This window comes from Lithobates pipiens, unplaced genomic scaffold, assembly GCF_037356315.1.
Source record: "Lithobates pipiens isolate NorthernLeopardFrog02 unplaced genomic scaffold, aLitPip1_a1.2 Scaffold_22, whole genome shotgun sequence".
Lineage (NCBI taxonomy): Eukaryota > Metazoa > Chordata > Amphibia > Anura > Ranidae > Lithobates > Lithobates pipiens.
The window spans coordinates 261,137,244-261,157,941 of NW_027507784.1; the positions used below are offsets into that span (position 1 = coordinate 261,137,244).

Here is a 20,698-nt window from a genome sequence, read left to right on the forward strand (position 1 = left end):
CGGAGGAGTCCGGCTTTCTTCTTCGCCACCGGCCTCTTCTCCTGACTTCGGGGGTCTTGTCCCCCTCTTCGGTTCTTCTGCCGCCGCCGTCGCCGCCGCCTTCCGTTCTTCTTCCTCTTCTTCTTCTTCTTCTTCTCCAGGAGATGTTGCCTCGACGATCTCTCCAGCCGGAATGCCAGGGACGCACTGCGCGGCCACTTATATAGGGACAAGGGGCGGTGTCACATGGCTTTATGTCACATGGGTTGGTGTCACATGGTGACCCCGCCCCTTACGATGTCATAGTCCCCATGTGACATCAACCCATGTGACCAACCCATGTGACATAAAGCCATGTGACACCGCCCCTTGTCCCTATATAAGTGGCCGCGCAGTGCGTCCCTGGCATTTCCGGCCGGAGAGATCGTCGAGGCAACATCTCCTGGAGAAGAAGAAGAAGAAGAAGAAGAAGAAGAAGAAGAACGGAAGGCAGCGGCGACGGCGGCGACAGAAGACCGGGCCACCGCCTGTAAAAGAGCTATAAGAAGGCGCGGTGGCCCGGCAGAAGAACCGAAGAGGGGGACAAGACCCCCGAAGTCGGGAGAAGAGGCCGGCGGCGAGGAAGAAAGCCGGACTCCTCCGCTAGCAAAAGAGCTACAAGAAGATAGCGGAGGAGTCCGGCGAGAAGACCCCCGAAGACGGAAGACCCCCGGAGCTGTGCAATAAAGTATTTTATCTCGTGTGTTGTGCTTTTTTTGGTACTTTTATTTTACAGGTGAATGGGTAGGGGTACATTGTACCCCATACTCATTCACATAGGGTGGGGGGCCGGTAGATCCCGACAACCAACGGCCAGAGTTGGCGGGAAGAGGCCCTTGTCCTCATCAACATGGGGACAAGGTGCTTTGGGGTGGGGGGGCCGCGCGGCCCCCCCTTCCCCAAGGCACCCCCCCATGTTGAGGGCACGCGGCCTGGTACGGCTCAGGAGGGGGGCACTCCCTTTCCTGGCCGGCCAGGTAGCGTGCTCGGACAAGGGTCTGTTGTGGACTTGGGGGGGACCCCCACGCCGATTTTTTTCGGCGTTGGGGTTCCCCTTTAAGTCCATTCCAGGCGGCGGGGTCAGCGACGTTTCCTTCGCGCGTGTGGGCGAGTCCGTTCATTTCAAAAGTAGGGCGGATAGTATGGCGGACTTAGTACGCCGTATTAGTTCGCTCAAAAAGTGGTGTGTGTGGTCAAGTCCGTTCATTCGAAAGTATGACGGACTGTCCTTCGGATTGTCTGACGGACTAAGTTGGCCAGACAGTCCGCCCCGTGTGTACGCGGCTATATAATTACTAATTTGATTTTTGATCAAAAATTATGATTTTAGTTGTTATACTTTATTTCTTTTTGTATGCTGAGAATGCACTTTTTGGTTAGGGTATTTATTTTTTATTTGGATGGCAGATAACATGTCTAATTTATTTACTTTTTTTGGAATAATGCACAAGAAAAAAAATGGACTCAGCCGATGTGGAAGGGTGAGTTGACAGCAATGGCCTGGGTTCGGTCTGGTCAGTCAAAAACTGCAGGCTGTGGTAATACCACAGCCTGGGGACATACCAGTCATCTGCTGCTGCTCCCGATCTCTCAGAGTCCAGGGCATTCTTGTGCTCTCTATAAATGTACTCCTCGGGCTCACAATTTTGCTCTTCACATAATTGAGGTCTGCCCTGTGGTACAAAGGGTTCCCCAATTCCAACAGTTTCTCCATCGCTGCCTTCCTCTTGAATTTTAGAGGACCGTCTTGTGTTCCCTATTAAATAAAAAATAAAAAAATAGAAAAATACTTGGCTATGTGTTTTACTTCAAATGACAGTTTGGGAATAGGCAGGTACATTTAAAAAAATACAATGTAAATTTAACAAGGGACATTAACATAGTTGTATCTTTGATCTTCTAAACTACTGGATAATGGTATTGTGGTAAGTTGATCCAAAAAAAACTTCTTGATATCACTAGAAAAAAAAGATTTTTTAAATAAGTTTGGTAGAACTCCATCAGTATCACCAGCAAAGCAGCTTCATTATTATCCCATTATAAAGGAAAAGAGAATGTGTGCTGCATTTGGAGATTTCATTCTTTGCCGCGTCACAAATGTTAATTCTCCATTACGAATGCTAGTTTTACAAGCTTCCGGCTCGTCCTTGCTTCCGAGCATGCGTGTTTGTACTTTGGACTTTGTGTACACACGTTTGGAAAATCTGACAACAGACATTTGTCCACGGAAAATTTTAAATCCTGCCATCCAACATTTGTCCACGGAAAATCCGACAATTGTCCGATGGCACGTACAAATGGTCGGATTTTCTGTCAACAGCCTGTCATCACACAATTCCCATTGGAAAATCCGATCATGTGTATGCGGCTTAAGAAATTAGTTGATTTATTTGTCTAACATTTGGCCCAGCTCTGATTTATTAATCATCCGTGCTGGGGCTAATGACATTGGTAAGGTTAAAACCTGGATTCTTCTAAGTAAAATGAATCAGGACCTTTTTCTTTAAAGGTCCTTTTTCCATCCACAATTTTGGCTTTTTCTGAGATGATTCCTAGGTTACTCTGGTCTCCTTCTGGTACTTTGTTTTATTTAGACAAGATCCGTAGGCATTTAAATAGAACCATTCATAATTTTTTAGTTGCTTCCAATAACTTATCCTATCGCCACATTGATTTGGAAGGTTTTTTCTCAGGTCTTTATAGATCAGACCTGGTATATTTATCTAACATAGGTCTAGATATCTTCAATGTTGGTTTACAGAATATTATAGAAAAATTCACGGTGTTGGGGGGGGCCTCAGCCTTTTGTTTCACAATTGGCTTAGGCTGGTGGGGTCCGTCTTCCAGTATAAGTCTCGAGGGACATGGTGATTGAGATCTGGTATTGGATCATTTTGTTAAGTTTAAAATTTAATGATATGCTGAAAGCTGGTTTGGGCTAAAATGAATTTGTTAAATGTGGGTTACCCCTTGAATAAACACAGTGGACATTATATGACCAATTAAATATATTTTGGTGTCAGTCTTGTTTATTTTATTATTAGCCACTTTGTACTGTCTCATGCACGCTGTCTGTGTTTGGGGTTGTACACCTGCACCCTCACACCTGTCAGATTAGGACCTGCGACTGTTCATACAGCTGCATCCCCATAGCATAACATAGGCTGCTTACACACAGCTCCATATGGCTCAAGCCACATTAAAAAAAAAACAAGAAAAACATAGATTCTCACTGTGCAGGTCACAGCTTCCATGTAAATGAGCCCCACTTTCAGTCCCAAGGACAATGGTCTCCATTAAGGATGGGCTCAGGCGTGGTCGCAGCTCCACATGCCCAAGCCCGCCAGGATGCTTACACTGCGCAGCACAGATCGGGAAATGTCTCACTACCTGTGATTAGCGCTGCGCAGTGTAAGCTTCCTGGCGAGCTTGGGCATGTGGAGCTGCAAACATGCCTGAGCCCGTCCTTAGTCTACATGATGAATATACAGGGTAAATCACCCCAGCAGGGGACATCATCAGTAATAAAAATGTGACAGAGGTTCTAACTCTTCCCTACTCTATTTAAAATTAAATTAAAAAAGATTTTGGATTTACATACTCTGAAAACATAGTTTTATTACTTATTTTCCAAGTTCATACACCCGTTTAATACTGCAGTTATTGTTCCATGTGAAACACAACACTTAAAAAAAAAAAAAAAAAAGTACTGTATATAGACAGTTCTAGCAGAGGGGCCAGTGGGTGTTCAATAGTCCTGCGTCTACAATCACACCTGTGTCATTCAGTTTCATGGTGAGGCTGTAATCAGATCCGAAGCTGTATTGTAAAAATAACTCCCTCGGCCCACATTATGTTCCTTTGCTGTTGATGCCACTGACCTTATTACCGAGAAAGAGAAATTTTCTGCTGTTTCAGGACCTGCTCTGTACAGTGCATTCAGCTGTTGAAGAAACTACAAACTAGCTGTGCGGGAAAGGTAAGTCTATGTATTATTGTTTCTTAATACAGGGTTCAGGAAAGATCGCTTGAAGCATTCCTGAATTTATTAAAAGATCAGTCTAATCAAAAGTGGAATTTCACTCATAGGTGAATATTGTGAATTAAGTTATCCATTGACTTTTCTTTGTTTCTCAGTGGCTTCAAATGCAAGGTCTCCCATCCAAAGTTCCAAAATTAGTTCTAAGCCACAGTCACTGCAGCCTAGTAAAGAATTCCCACTTCACCTACTCCATCCTCTATATAAAAAATTGATTAATATCCAACAGCAAGACTGAAACCCCACTGTTATTGCCAAGACATGTATGCTTTGATTTACTCTAAAAACCAGAAATAGAAATATGAACATGTCAAAAAGTGACCTTTCAATAACAGTGCAAAGTGCAGAGGAATGCTGTTGACCACAGTAAGCCCCACTGAGGCGCGTGTAAACTGCCAGTAAAACATTGAGCACTTTTGAAGAGCTTTCCATTCATTTCAACGGAGGAGGGCGTTTTTCACCGCCCTGCCAGCGTACTGCTCCAGTGTGAAGGCATTCATTTATTTTAATGGAAATAGGTTTTTGTGAGCTTTTCATGTGCTTTTTTTTGTGTGAAAGCGCCTCAGTGTGAAAGGGGTCTAACTAATTAAATACCCACTATTATTATCAATGACCATTCTAAGATGTAGAGAGCTGAATTTTTAATGGATGATGTTTATGAAGGAAAAGTGATTCAGGAGTAACAGACTACAAAACCAGTGTGGTTCATGCTTCAAGCTAGTGGTTAGGCAAACATTATGGATGTATTTGTATTTAAATGTTGTATTGTTTACCAGTTTATTTTTTATACAGCTTTACAGAACATTGTATAGGATCTCATTTTTGAGAATGGGAGTTATACTGCATCTCTCAATTAAGATTTAACCAGTTCTAGGGACAAATATCATATCCACATCCTGAATATCTATCTCTCTTATTTAGGGTTATACTGTATGTCCCAAGGGTAGCACAATAAATGTTAAAGATGAATTCCAGGTATGCATATTTTTGGAAGCTTTAAATCGTTGTAGTAAGCACCACCACTACAAGGTTGAGATTGTGATGTCACCATCCCTCTTCTCCATCCATCCGGAGAACACTTTGCATTCATTGAGACAATACAAAGCAGTCTCTGAATGATGCCCATGCTTAGTGGCTGACCTCCGCAGGGCAGAAGCTGGTGGAGATTACTGTATATGTATAGTTAATGTAACTATACATATAATATATATCGGGATCACCCCAATATATATTATATGTATAGTTACATTGGTCTAAGCTGGACCAATGAATCTATGTAAAAATATCCATACCTGGATTTCTTCTTTTTTGATGTGTTTTGCGTTTTTTTATTTTAACACTGTATATAGCTGGTTTCTAAGCCGGGGCCGAGAAGCTGGCCACCGCATCCTTAACAACTGATGAGTCATCAGCTGTCAGCGGGGGGGGGGGTTCCCCGCTGACAGCTGAATGTGGCCTGCCCCCTGGTCGATACCAGGCTCTTCGGGTCTAGTGTGGATTCGGAGGGGACCCCCCACACGCCAAAATGAAGAAAAAAAAATGCAAAGGACAGACCATATTGACCCCATAAAGAATGAGGAAGGACATCTGGTTACAAAGGATGGGGAGATGGCGAAGGTATTGAGTGAATTCTTCTCCTCAGTCTTCACGAGGGAATCGGGGGGCTTCAGTGTTTATCCTCATGACACATCACAAGAAGCACCTCCATGGTTAACAGAGGACAGAATTAAAATTAGACTTGGGAAACTTAACATTAATAAATCACCGGGACCAGATGGTTTGCACCCGAGGGAACTCAGTCAAGTAATTGCAGACCATTGTTCCTAATTTTTATTGACAGTCTACTGACTGGAATGGTACCAGCTGATTGCAGAAAAGCCAATGTAGCACCAATATTTAAAAAGGGCCCAAAATACATCCCTGGGAATTAAAGACCAGTTAGCCTAACATCAATAGAATGTAAACTCTTGGAGGGGATGATAAGGGCTATATACAAGACTTTAGTAATGAGAACGGTATCATTAGCAGTAATCTGAATGGATTCATGAAGAATCTTTCTTGCCAAACCAATCTACTAATCTTCTATGAGAAGATCAGTTGCCATCTAGATAACGGAAGGCCCGTAGATGTGGTGTATCTGGATTTTGCAAAAGCATTTGACACAGTTCCCCATAAACGTTTACTGTGCAAAATAAGGTCCGTTGGCATGGACAATAGAGTGAGTACATAGATTGAAACCTGGCTACAAGGGCGAGTTCAGAGGGTGGTGATAAATGGGGTGTACTCGGAATGGTCAGGGGTGGGTAGTGGGGTCCCCCAGGGTTCTGTGCTGGGACCAATCCTATTTAATTTGTTCATAAACGACCTGGGGGATGGGATAAACAGTTCAATCCCTGTATTTGCGGACGATACTAAGCTAAGCAGGGCAATAACTTCTCCGCAGGATGTGGAAACCTTGCAAAAAGATCTGAACAAATTAATGGGGTGGGCAAGTACATGGCAAATGAGGTTCAATATAGAAAAATGTAAAATAATGCATTTGGTGGCAAAAAAATGAATCTAATCTATACACTGGGGGGAGAACCTCTGGGAGAATCTAGGATGGAAAAAGGACCTGGGGGTCCTAGTAGATGATAGGCTCAGCAATGCCATGCAATGCCAAGCTGCCGCTAACAAAGCAAACAGAATATTGGCATGCATTAAAAAGGGATCATCTCCAGAAATAAAATGATAATTCTGCCGCTCTACAAGACTCTGGTCTGGCACCTGAAGTATGCTGTCCAGTTCTGGGCACCAGTCCTCAGGAAGGATGTACTGGAAATTGAGTGAGTAAAAGAAGGGCAACAAAGCTAATAAAGGGTGTGGAGGATATTAGTTATGAGGAAAGGTTGCGAGCACTGAACTTATTCTCTCTGGAGAAGAGACGCTTGAGAGGGGATATGATTTCAATATACAAATACCATAATGGTGACCCCACAATAGGGATAAAACTTTTTCTCAAAAGGGAGTTTAACAAGACTCATGGCCATTCATTAAAATAAAAAGAAAATAGGTTTAACCCTAAACTATGTAGAGGGTTCTTTACTGTAAGAGTGGCAAGGATGTGGAATTCCCTTCCACATGCGGGGTGGGGGGGGGGGGGGCATTGATAGTTTCAAGAAACTATTAGATAAGCACCTGAACGACTGCAACATACAGGGATATACAATGTAACACTGTCATATTATAATCACCCACATAGGTTGGACTTGGTTTTTTTTCAACCTCACCTACTATGTAACAGTCTATATGTGTGCCTCAGTGAGGTAACTGCAGGACTTACACAGCCTGTTCTCTCTTAGCAGGAATTCACGCTTCTCCTTCTACCACATGTCCCTCTCTCCACCCACTTACCCACAAAACCTCTGCTTGAAGACCTCATCCTTGGTGAGAGAGAGAGAGCGCACAGCAGAATTATTGGAAAGGGGCAAACAAACACAGCATAACAAGAGTTTACACTTGGTAAATGGGCAAATAAATTATCACATCACTACATACTTATTTGAAAACCCCTGCAGATCTTGTTAGTTTGCTCACTTACAAAGAAATTAAGAGTCTATATTTTTTTCTATCGTGTGTATTTTAAATGAGAGACAGAATAGCAAAAATCAAAAGTCAGAAAATCAAAAATCCAGAAAAAGCACATGATATAAATATTATAAATTGAGTTGCAGTTCAGTGAGTAAAATAAGTATTTGATCCCCTACCAATAAATAATTCTGGCTCCCACAGACTGGCTACAGTAGGTGATCATGTGGTACACAGATTAGTCCTGTCATTTTAAGAAAGTGCTCCTAACGACAAACTTTTTTTATTTTTTTATTGAAAGCCTGTGGCGTGCAAAACACACTCAAAAACTTCACCGGGTGAATAAAAAATGTGCACACACATAAAGAGTGACACAAAAAAGTTCAGATGAGTACACAAGCCCTCTAAAATCAGAGGGCCTTGTCCTGAATACCCCAGGGCATTAGGCTCCTGACAGGGACAAGGGCACTTAAAACTTGGTCTTTCTGGCCGAAACCAGGCAGACCCCGTTCTTTGGAAGGTCTGCCGAAACAGACCCACCCAAATACTAGGTGAGGCTCCCCCGAAGGGAGACCCCAACCCTAAGGAAGAGGGCGAACTAAGCCAGAATGCCATGTCCACCCCTTCCCCAAACTTTCAGGATAGGCCCTGGGACCTATGACCCTACTCATCTCAGCAAACGTGCAAAGTGACAAAACAAGATGTGACAAACACAAAATAAAATAAATAACTAAAGTTGGGAAGGGATAGTGAAGAGGAGAGTGAAAAGGTGGCTATTGTGTAACACAATGACCAGTCCCTCCGGCCAGGAATCAAAAATTTCACTGGTTCACTGGTTCCAGCCAAAAGGCCTGGCCCAAGTGGCAGGTGCTAAAAAAAGCGTGCTATTGGTGCAGTGACCGTGGTGCCCAAAATAAACATGTCCCTCACTCACGTTGATCTTAAGGCACCCCAGGACTGCCACTCCAGGGGCACATACTCCAAAGGCTTTCAAGACCGCCCTGACCCACGGTCCGGACCACAGCAACCCCCACCCCAGGCAGGAAGGCATGAAGATCAGGAAGCTTGGTGAGAGGCCTTTGCCATCAGGCTCCACCATCGCTCCCATCACTCCTACCTAATTACATTCGGGAAGTACTCCCTCCTGAAAAACTGTCCAGGGCTAGAACTACCCCAATCCAGGCCAGAAGGCCAGGTACTCGACCCTCTGGGTCAGACCAACAGCAGCTCCCATCCTCACCAGTAGCACCCTTCCAGACTGCTCAGACCCAACCATGCATCGACCCCCAGTTTACTGTCGGGCAGCACGACGTGGCCCCTACCGAAACTGCCCTTCCGGATGCTAATTATGCCATTGGAGAGTGCTGACCAAACCCTCTCTATTAGGGATGGAACAGCGCCTCATTTGGCAACTGATAAGAACAGATACTACACTTGATCTTAGCCAAAAGACCGAGAAGCGACAACTTGTTATGTGTGTAAAAGACACCTGTCCACAAAATTTTTCTTCCTTTCAAACCCACCATCCTGGGCAAGACCAAAGAGCTGTCAAAGGGCATTAGGGATAAGATTATAGACCCGCACAAGGCTTGAATGGGCTACAAGACCATCAGCAAGAAGCTTGGTAAGACAACTGTTGGAGCGATTATTCCCAAATGGAAGAAATACAAAATAACCATCAATCGCCTGCGGTCTAAAGCTCCATGCAAGATTTTGCCTCATGGGGTAAGGATGATCATGAGAAAAGTGAGGGATTATCCCAGAATTACACAGGAGAAGTTTTTGAGTGATCTCAAGACCACAGTTACCAAACAAACTATTGGTAATACAATTAGCTGCCATGGATTGAAATCCTGCAGTGCCCGCAAGGTCCCCCTTCTCAAGAAGGCACATGTACAGGCCCATCTGAAGTCTGCCAATGAATATTTAAAAGATTCAGAGAAGGATTGAGAGAAAATGCTGTGGTCAGATGAGACCAAAATTTGTCTCTTTGACATGACCCAAGAACTCCATCCCTACAGTCAAGAATGGAGGTGGAAACGTTATACTTCAGGGCTGTTTCTCTGCTAAAGGTACAGGCCGACTTTGCCGAAATGAGGGGCCAATGGACAGGGCCATATATTGTAAAATCTTGGATTAAAACCTTCCCTCAGCCAGAACACTGAAGATGGGTTATGGATGGATATTCCAGCATGGCAATGACCCAAAACATACCACCAAGGCAACAAAGGAGTGGCTCAAGAAAGGTCATGGCGTAACCTAGCCAGTCTCCAGACCTTAATGCTATAAAAAATTCATAGATGGAGCTAAAAATCTGAGTTTCCAAGCGACACCCAATAAACCTTAAAGAGGAAGTAAACTGTGTAGGTTTTTTCCCCTTTTTTCTTCCCTGCAAAGTAAAGGCATAATGGGCTAGTATGCATCACATACTAGCACATTATGTGATACTTACCTGCAAATGAAGCCCGCTTCACCCCTGCTGGAGGCCACATCCATTTTCTCCTGTCTTCCTTCCGGGGCTGCAGACTCCGGCTCTGTGACTGACCGGAGCTGTGTGATGTCACTCTTGCGCATGTGCGCAGGAGCCGTCGGTCACAGCACTGACTTCTGAAGAAACTGTCAGCCGTCCCTTCAGAGCACATGCGCTGATTACATAATCGGCGCAGTTTATAGTAAATATCTCCTAAACTGTGCACTTTTAGGAGATATTTGCAGTACATATAGGTAAACCTTATTTTAGGCTTACCTATAGGTACACAGTATAGTTTAGTTTACAACATCTTTAGGAATTTAGAGAAGATCTGTGAAGAAGAGTGGACCAAAATCCCCCCTAAGATGTGTGCAAACCTGGTAACCAACTACAAGAAACGTCTGACCTCTGTGTTTGCCAACAAGGGTTTCTCCACCAAGTACTAAGTCATGTGGGGATCAAATACTTATTTTACTCACTGAACTGCAACTCAATTTATAACATTTCTATCGTGTTTTTTTCTGCATTTATGGTTGATATTCTGTCTCTATCATTTAAAATACACCTATGATAAAAATTATAGACCCTTCATTTCTTTGTAAGTGGGCAAATTTACAAAATCTACATGGGATCAAATATTTATTTTCACCAGTGTGTGTATGTATGTATGTATATATATATATATATATATATATATATATATATATATATATATATATATATATATATAACCTTTCTGACCAACTCCTGCAGTTATACTGCGGCAGGATGGCTACCCAGCATGAGCTGTCGTAGCCGTACGTCGGCTCTTTAAGACACTTGTCCCCGGGGCCGATACGCATGCCTGGCAGGCGCAATGAGCGCCGGGCAACGGCGATCGTTCATGACAGAGCGCTAACCGGAATCTGTGTGTGTAAACACACAAATCCTGGCTCTCTCAGGGAAGAGGAGACAGATCGTGTGCTCCTACTAAGTAGGAACAATGATCGGTCTCCTCCATTAGTCAGTCCCACCTCCCACAGTTAGGACACACCTAGACAACACATTTAACCCCTAGTGTTAACCCCTTCCCTGCCAATGACATTTATACAATAATCAGTGGCTGTATAAATGTCAATGGTTCCAAAAGAGTGTCAAAAGTGTCCGATCTGTCTGCCGAAATGTTACAGTCATGATAAAAATTGCTGATCACCGCCATTACTAGTAAAAAAAAAATAATAAAAATGCAATAAATCTATCCCCTATTTTGTAGACGAGATAACTTTTGCGCAAACCAATCAATATATGCTTTATTGCAATTTTTGTACCAAAAATATGTAGAAGAATACATATTGGCCTAAACTGATGAAGAAGTTTTTTTTTATTTTTTTTATTTGGGATATTTATTATAGCAAAAAGTACAAAACAATTGTGTTTTTTTTCAAAATTGATGCTCTCTTTTGTTTGTTTATAGCACAAAAAATAAGAAACTGCAGAGGTGATCAAATACCACCAAAAGAAAGCTCTATTTGTGGGGAAAAAGGGACATATATTTATATACACGGCCGCGCAATTGTTAGTTAAAACGATGCTGTGCCGTATCACAAAACATGGCCTGGTCAGGAAAGGGGTAAATTTTACCGGGGCTGAAGTGGTTAAAGCAGACCTTCAGCCATTAAAAGTGCTTTTCTTTATTGGCTCCTATCACCTTCTTCTTTCCTAATTGGAGAATGTTTGCTGATTTTTGGAAAGGTATATTATCTTTTTTCTTTGTACTTCAGCCCAGCTGACAGAGAGAAGCACATCTGTGCATGTGCAGGATATTTGTAGATGGCAATGCAGGAAAGAAGGGAATATTCTTGGGGTTTAGTTCCACTTTAAAAAATAAGTATCTGTAAGTAATACACTTACACATCACTTGGTATGTATGCACTCAGCATGACAAAACACATGATACTAGGTCCAGTCTAAAGCCAGAACCATGACGGTACAAGCACTAAATGCTTAGCCATTGGGGGTTATTTACGAAAGGCAAATCCACTTTGCACTAAAAGTGCAAACTACAAGTGCCAAGTGCACCTGGAAGTGCAGTGATTTTATTATCCAATCATGTGCAAACTAAAATGCTGTTTTTTATTTTCCTTGCATGTCCCCCCCCCCCCCCCCGGATCTACAGTGACTGCACTTTCAGTGCAATTTCAAGTGCACTTTGCACTTGTAGTGCAAAGTGGATTTGCCTTCAGTAAATTGTGTCCATCATCAAGTGTACTGTCCATTACTGCTAACGACTGCTCAATGAAAATAATATAAAAGAGCTATAAAAATGAAAGAAAAACAATTTGAACGCATTCCTCCACCATTATGTAAACCTCATCACTTTTATTGTGCATTAACAATACAACCTTGGGAGAAAAGAAAGGTGAAAACATAACAAAGTTCAATGGTTGAGATGGTTTATTACTTGAAATTGAATTTTCATTAAAAGACCTGAAAGTTATAAAGCCAAACAGATATAACAACATGGCAGAATGCTAAATCTTACAAATTTGATCTATTTAGCCATTAAAAATGTGAAGATTCATAAAAATCTAGGGTGACTATTCTCTATCTGATTTACAATAGCAATAATTATGTTATAGTTGTGGGAGTTAAATGACTGATAGCATTCGTAAGCATGTCTATGAAATTGAAGTCTTCTCTCTAGATTGCATACATTTTAAAGTATACTTGAATATCCATGATTGTCCCTTTTTACTCTATAGAACATACAAAATATGTCCTAACTGTAAGAATATAAACAAGGTATTCATCACATCAACATAAGTTACAAATCTGGAAAGATTCATAAAAGTCTAGGGTAAGTATTCTCTATCTGATTTACAATTGCAATAATTATGTTATAGTTGTGGGAATTAAATGGGTGTTAGCATTAGTAAACACGTCTATGAAATTGAGGTCTTCTCTCTCGATTGCATAGATAGATATACACGTATACTTGAAAATTCATGATTGTCACCTTTTTGTCTCTGTAGAAAAATACACATTTTGTCCCATCTGAAAGAATATAAACATAAGGTATTCATTTTAACCACTTGCTTACTGGGCACTTAAACACCATTCTGCCCAGACCAATTTTCAGCTTTCGGTGCTCTCACAATTTGAATGACAATTACTCAGTCATGCAACACTGTACCCAAATGAATTTTTTGTCCTTTTTTTCCCACAAATAGAGCTTTCTTTTGGTGGTATTTGATCACCTCTGGGGTTTTTATTTTTTGCGCTATAAATGAAAAAAGACCGAAAATTTTGAAAAAAAACGCATATTTCTTTGTTTCTGTGACAAAATTATGCAAATTATTAATTTTTCTTCATAAATTTTGGTCACAATTTATACTGCTACATATCTTTGGTAAAAATAACCCAAATTAGTGGATATTATTTGGTCTTTGTGAAAGTTAGAGCGTCTACAAGCTGTGGTGCGAATCGCACAAAATTGATCACATCTGATGTACTGGTGGCCTATCTCGCTTCTTGTGACCCGAACAAGTCAGAAAAGTACAAATACCCCCCAAATGACCCCTTTTTGGAAAGTAGACATTCCAAGGTATTTAGTAAGAGGCATGGTGAGCTTTTTGATGTTGTCATTTTTTTCCCACAATTCTTTGCAAAATGAAGATTTTTCATTTTTTTTATTTTTCTCCACAAAATTGTCATTGTAATAGGTTATTTCTCTCACGTGGCATGTGTATACCACAAATGACACCCCCCAAAAAATTCTGCTACTCCTCCTGAATATTACAATACCACGTGTGTGGGACTTTTTCACAGCCTGGCCACATAGAGAGGCCCAACATGCAGGGAGCGCCACCACGTGTTCTAGAAGCATAAATTACACATCTAACTTGTTGACTATTTATTACACTTTTGAAATACCAGGACAATGACACGTGACACTGATGACAGATGGCACTGATACGTGGCAATGATGACACTTATACGTGGCACTGATGACACGTGGCACTGATGACAGATGGCACTAATATGTGGCACTGATGACAGATGACACTAATATGTGGCACTGATGACACGTGGCACTAATACGTGGCACTGATGACACGTGGCACTAATACGTGGCACTGATGGCACGTGGCACTAATACGTCGCACTGGTGACACGTGGCACTAATACGTGGCACTAATACGTGCCACCGGTGACAGATGGCACTAATACGTGGCACCAATGACGCGTGACACTGATGACAGATGGCACTGATAAGTGGCATTGATGACACGTGACACTGACAACAGATGGCATGTGACACTGACAGGTGGCACTGATGACAAATGGCACTGATACATGGCACTGATGACAGATGGCACTATGTGGCACTGACACGTGGCACTGACGACACGTGGCACTGACGACACGTGGCACTGGGGGCAGGTGGCACTGGGGGCAGGTGGCACTGGGGTGGATGGCACTGGGGGCAGGTAGCACTGGGGTGGATGGCACTGGGGGCAGGTAGCACTGGGGTGGATGGCACTGGGGGCAGGTAGCACTGGGGTGGATGGCACTGGGGGCAGGTAGCACTGGGGTGGATGGCACTGGGGGCAGGTAGCACTGGGGTGGATGGCACTGGGGGCAGGTGGCACTGGGGTGGATGGCACTGGGGCGGATGGCACTGGGGCAGATGGCACTGGGGCGGATGGCACTGGGGCGGATGGCACTGCTGGGGGTGGATGGCACTGCTAGGGGAGGATGGCACTGCTAGGGGAGGATGGCACTTTATTTTATTTTTTTACTTTTTTTTCTTTCACAGGCAGAACGGCTGCCGCTGCAGCCGTTCATCTCTCCCCTCTCGCACTGTCTGTGCGAGGAAGGAGAGCGGCGCTGAGAGATGATCTCATATGTAAACATATGAGATCATCTCCCATTGGATACGCCGATCACGCTGTAAACGGCCGCTGTGATTGGCCGTTTACAGCGATCTGTGTTTGCCTGTCCCCGGGGGACACGGCGAACACAGAACTTCCGCGATGCGCGCCCGCGATGCGCGCCCGCGGCGGCGCGCATTGCGGAAGTAAACATCACGCCGTCCAGGGACGACAACCCGGACGAAGGCGCCTGCTCTACTGCCGTCATTCGGCCATAGGGCGGGCGCGAGGAGGTTAAAAGTGGATAGACATTTTTTATTTTTATGGCTAGGGTTTGGGTAGTGTTACAAGAACGAAGATTGCCCCATATGTAAATTCCAAGGCTTATTTCCACATATTTCCTGAGTAGAATAAAATAAACCCTCTCTATCTGTACTTTGAACTCTAGTGGAGTGCCTACAGATTGCCTTCCTGACTTTAGTGGTAGCCGTCCTCTCAGGACCGGATTAACATAGGGGCTATTTAAGCTGCAGCTCCAGGCCCCTTTCTCAAGATAGGCCCATTTGCCCAAAAAAAAAAAAAAAAAGATTGACTTCGAGGATTGTAGCTCAGCGATCAGGAGTCACAGAGACCCCACATTTGGGGGGTAGGTAGCTAAAGACCCATTCCAGCACTGGTTAAAATATGGGGCTGCTATCATCTATGGTTCCGGAGATACAGGGCTGCTTGCGCAGCCTGTCAGAAGCTACATACAGAGCGGCCAGTTTAAACACAATCTGGAACACTCTGCAGCAGACTGAGAGGATGAACTCACAGTGCTCATAATAATTATTTGTATATTACTTATGATAATTAACCCCTTGCCACCCAGGCCCATTCTGAGACTTCTCTCCTACATGTAAAAGTCATCATTTTTTTTATGCTAGAAAATTACTCAGAACCCTCAAGCATTATATATTGTTTTAGCAGACACTCTATGGAATAAAATTGTGGTCTTTGCAACTTTTTATGTTACATGACATTTGCGCAGCAATTTTTCAAACTTTTTTTTTGGAAAGAAACTGTTTCATTCATTAAAAAAAAAACACTAAAGTTAGCACTATTTTTTGTTGTGTACTAAGCGATGCTTTAAATTTTTTTACAGGTTACACGTTTAGAGTTACAGAGGAGGTCTAGTGCTAGAATTATTGCTCTCGTTCTAACAATTGTGGCGTATGTAACCTGTGTGTATCTGGCTCTGATACTAACCAGTGCCTACCCAGGCACTGACTAGTATCTCTCCCCAGCCTGTCCCCACACACCCTCTCACCTGCTGACCTGTGAATGGGGCAATCACTCCCGCAGTGTTATTGTGTTCTGCCAGTGAATACAATGATTAGTGTTGCTAACTATAGCTGGCAGCACTGATTGTTTTGGGGAAAACCTGACAGGCTGGTTGTACTCAAGTCAGTTAATAGGTTGACTTGTGTAAAACCAGCTAGCCCATACATAGATCGACTATGGCTGGGCTCTGCTTAATTGGTGTAATTTCAATCCATGTATGGCCCGATTAACCACTACGCAGTCCCTAAACATCCTTCCACAAACCTTTACATTTTTCCTTCCCAGATTACTTCATCCTCCTCTCCCATACATAGTGCCCACTTTCATACTCTCCACACTTCTCTCCTATACATAGTGCCCACTGTCATACCCTCCACACTCCTCTCCTGTACATACTACTCACTGTCATACCCTCCATACTCCTCTCCTATACATAGTGCCCACTGTCATACCCTCCACACTTCTCTCCTATATATAGTGCCCACTGTCACACCCTCCACACTCCTCTCCTGTACATACTACTCACTGTCATTCCCTCCATACTCCTCTCCTATACATAGTGCCCAGCGTCATACCCTCCCTCCACACCCCTCTCCTGTAATTACTGCTTACTGTCCTACTCTCCACACTTCTCTCCTGTACATAGTGCCCACTGTCATACCCTCCACACTCCTGTACATGTTGCTCACTGTTATACCCTCCACACTGTTCTCTTATACATAGTGCCCAATGTCATACCCTCTGCACTCCTCTGCTGTGCATACTACCCTTCACATTCCTCTCCTGTACATAGTGCCTTCTGCCATACCCTCTGCACTCCTCATGTACATAGTGCCCACTGTTAGACCCTCCACATTCCTCTCCCTCACCTGCACATACTTCCCACTTTTATACCATCCATACTCCTCCCCTATGCCTCTTACCCACAAAAACTGTTCTTTAAAATTATACTGAATATCCTCAATGTTACCAGCTCTAGAATGGGCACACTTTTGTCAGTTCAACTAAAGGAAATCTCACAGTCCTCATATTTGTTCTGCCCCATTATTAGTATTTATTTAATTTTGTAATTACTATTGTGATGTATAGAGGAACATAGGGGATGTCAGCTACTCTAAATATAGCAATTGTAAAAAAGCGTTCCTGAAAATATTTTTGAAATGTTGACAACTATGCACTTAGGCACTGCCCAAGGGCCACAGAGTCAGTAGGGGGCCCCATGAGAGGCTCGTGATATTAAAGCGGTAGTAAACTTTTCGAACATTACTACTTTTTAGAGGCCCTGGGGTAGGTTATGCCATAATGTACAAGTATGCCCAGCATATTAGCACATTAGGATACACTTAAATTGTCAGACTGAGCCCTCCAGTGCTGTGCTGTGATCAATCCGGTGGGGCCTGGGCACTAACATCTTCACCCGGTCTTCCTTCTGGGTTCTGTGCCTTCCGTCACTTGCCTTGGCCAGGCTGCATTGATGTCATTCCCACACATGCTCATGTGCATCCTCTTTCTCTCACCCCCCCCCCCCTTTCTCTCTCATCCTCGATCCCTTACCCCTCACACCTCTTTCATCCCCTTTCTCTCTCTCTCATCCTCCCTCTCTCTCTTTAATTTAATTTGTTATAACAAAAAAATTTTTGCATTTTTATTTACTTATTGTTTATAAAAGGCCCTACCAAAATCCTCAGCACCAGGCCCATGATGTTCTTAATCTGGCCCTGCGTCCTCTGGCCAGGCCTCCTCCATGTAAGAGTTTTTGTCCAGGCTAAATTTTCTTATCCAATCACTATGGTTTTCCCTGAAACTGAGTGACACCCCTCCTCCTACCCAATAGGCACACATATTCTGGATCATCCAATGTAAATGTGCATGTTATTGTGCATGATATTTTACAATAAAGATTGTTTGGCAGTCAGATCGTGCATGCACCATTGTATATAAGCAGCTCTAGGCTTGACAACAGTCTTCAATACACATAGCATAAAATGCTTGACAATGCATCTGCATGCAGACTGCCATGGGTAATTCTCTACATGAAATGCTAAGCCTCCATGATTAAATAACTGAAATCCAATGAATGAAAGGGGACAAAAGAGGGATTGGTAGAATGAGGCTAGGGAGCAGACTAGATAATGCTGGATGTCCAGCCAGAAAATGAGGTGTGCTCTATCTGATTACAGTGTGAGAAGCTCACAGAAAGGAGTGAAATCAAAATAAAAAATGTCATTATAGGAAAGGGGCCTGTACAACTGTGCAAGACTGAATATAAGGCTGGAGTTCAACTCGGGGAGAAAGGGTTGGGGTTAGATCTCCAATAACAATGGGGGATTCCATACCCAATAAGTCCAATGGAGTGCCATGATTCTCTGAGGGCAGACACCGATGCCGCTCCAGGTGACATCCATCAGTCTCTTCTACCTTGTAAGGCTTACTTTCCCTGACCAGGCAGGGCAGACTGAAAAATAATGTGCTAGGCCCCATAGGACTACACAGCAAAAATACTTGTACACATCCACCCCAGGCCGAAGCCCAGAGGAAGGAAAGACTCACCAGGCCACTCTCCAAACTTTTTTTGCACTAGCCTCAGCATGCACCACTGCAGAAACCTACTAGGGGTAATCAGAAGGAGCATAAAGACTCAATAGTATAACTTTTGCTACCATCCCAGAACTCTGAGGGCAGACACCGATGCCACTCCAGATGACATCCATCAGTCTCTTCTACCTTGTAAGGCTTACCCTCCCTGACCAGGCAGGGCAGACTGAAAAAAACTGTGCTGGGCCCCACAGGACTACACAGCACAAATACTTGTACACATCCACCCCAGGCCAAAGCCCAGGGGAAGGAGAGACTCACCAGGCCACTCTCCAAACTTTTTTTGCACTTGTCTCAGCATGCACCACTGCAGAAACCTACTAGGGGTAATCAGCAGGGACATAAAGACTCATAACTTTTGCTACCATTCCAGAACTATGGCCCTAAGTGCCAGTGACACTTAGTGGCCGCAGTGGGGTACTGCAACAATATTAGAACACAGAAGAGAGAGTGAGAAGCTACAAATTGTCCTAGGTGGCTACACTTGTAAAGACTAAGGAGCAATAATGATGCACAAAAGCTGGTTAGCCCATAGTAACCAATAAAATATCAGTTTACTCTAGTTGCATCGGTTAAGAGATGATTTTTTGATCAATTATTATTGACTAATCAGGTATATGTATAAGTGCTAATTATGGTATGAAGAACTATTCTCTTGTCAGTGTAACTCATTTTACTATTTGAAAGTGCGCAGATAGATTAATAAAAGAGAGCTACCCCATAGCATAACACACAGAGATAGGTAGATAAAGCTGTAAATTTCTATAGTGCAAAATAATCAAGCATAAAAAGATAATAGAATTCTCCATTTAGAAGGAAACAATTCTTGTTTCAGAGGATGCAAAGGTATTTTTTTTTGCTTGGAGCCTGAGAGTACCTGAGCTTGTTTGCCCTGTCATAAATGGTGAGACTTTTTTAGAGACTTTGCAGGACCCACCCAACACTCAACAGCTGCTACAGAATTAGTGTGTAGAACAGACATACTGGCGGTCCCCGGGTTACAAACATCTGACCTAAAAACGGCTCCTACTTACGAACAGAGGGAGACAACAGGAAGTGAGAGGAAATCTACCCCTTGGAAGGGAAATTCACTCCTGTAAAAGAGTTATCATGGGAAAAAGGTGTCTCCACTGAAGCTTTATCACCAATCCTTGTTTCCGCAACAACCCATTATTCATAGGGACAGAAAGTGAGATGAAATCTTCTAAACAGGGGTAAAGACAGCAAAACAAATGATACAGGGGTGTTAACCCTTCCCTATGTTATCCAAAAAGCATAAAAAAGTTTTTTTTTTTGGCTGGAGCTACACTTATATACCTACATGTTCTGACTTACAAACAAATTCAACTTAAAAACAAACCTACAGTCCCTATCTTGTTTGTAACCCGGGGACTGCCTTTATATAGTGTATGTGGAATATCCTTATTATGGTTTGACTGTACTGCCATTATACATAGTACTCGTTTCGAGGGAAAGTGACTAAATCAAATCAAGAAGATGCAGATGAAAAGCTGAGGATGCAGAATGAAGATAATGTGGATAATGACAGAACGCTGGACAGCCGCACTCCGATGCTAAAACGATGCTTTATTCAAATAATATTTAGGACACAGCAAATGACATCACAATGAAATTACCAGGTGTACCAGCTAAGAGTAAGCACTAGCCTTAGTGCGAAATGCGTCAGCTGTTAGCATCTTTCGCTGTGATGTCATTTGCTGTGTCCTAAATATTATTTGAAGAAAGCATTGTTTTAGCATTGGAGTGCGGCCATCCAGAGTTCTGTCATTATCCACATTATCTGCATGCTGTGGCTCGCACCCGGATCCCTTC

The 20,698-nt window shown here is 43.1% G+C and overlaps 1 protein-coding gene and 1 pseudogene across 2 annotated transcripts in view; one reads left to right on the forward strand and one right to left on the reverse strand.

Moving 5' to 3' along the window:
- Positions 1-3,787: 3,787 nt before the first annotated feature.
- Positions 3,788-20,698, forward strand: part of OTOA (otoancorin) — a 187,691-nt gene continuing 170,780 nt past the window's right edge. For both annotated transcript variants that reach the window (XM_077449009.1, XM_077449010.1), the window contains exons 1-2: positions 3,788-3,997; positions 12,836-12,930. The gene's annotated coding sequence lies outside the window, so the exon portion shown is untranslated. The remainder of the gene's footprint in view (positions 3,998-12,835; positions 12,931-20,698) is intronic.
- LOC143925802 (U2 spliceosomal RNA) lies at positions 8,981-9,088 on the reverse strand (annotated as a pseudogene).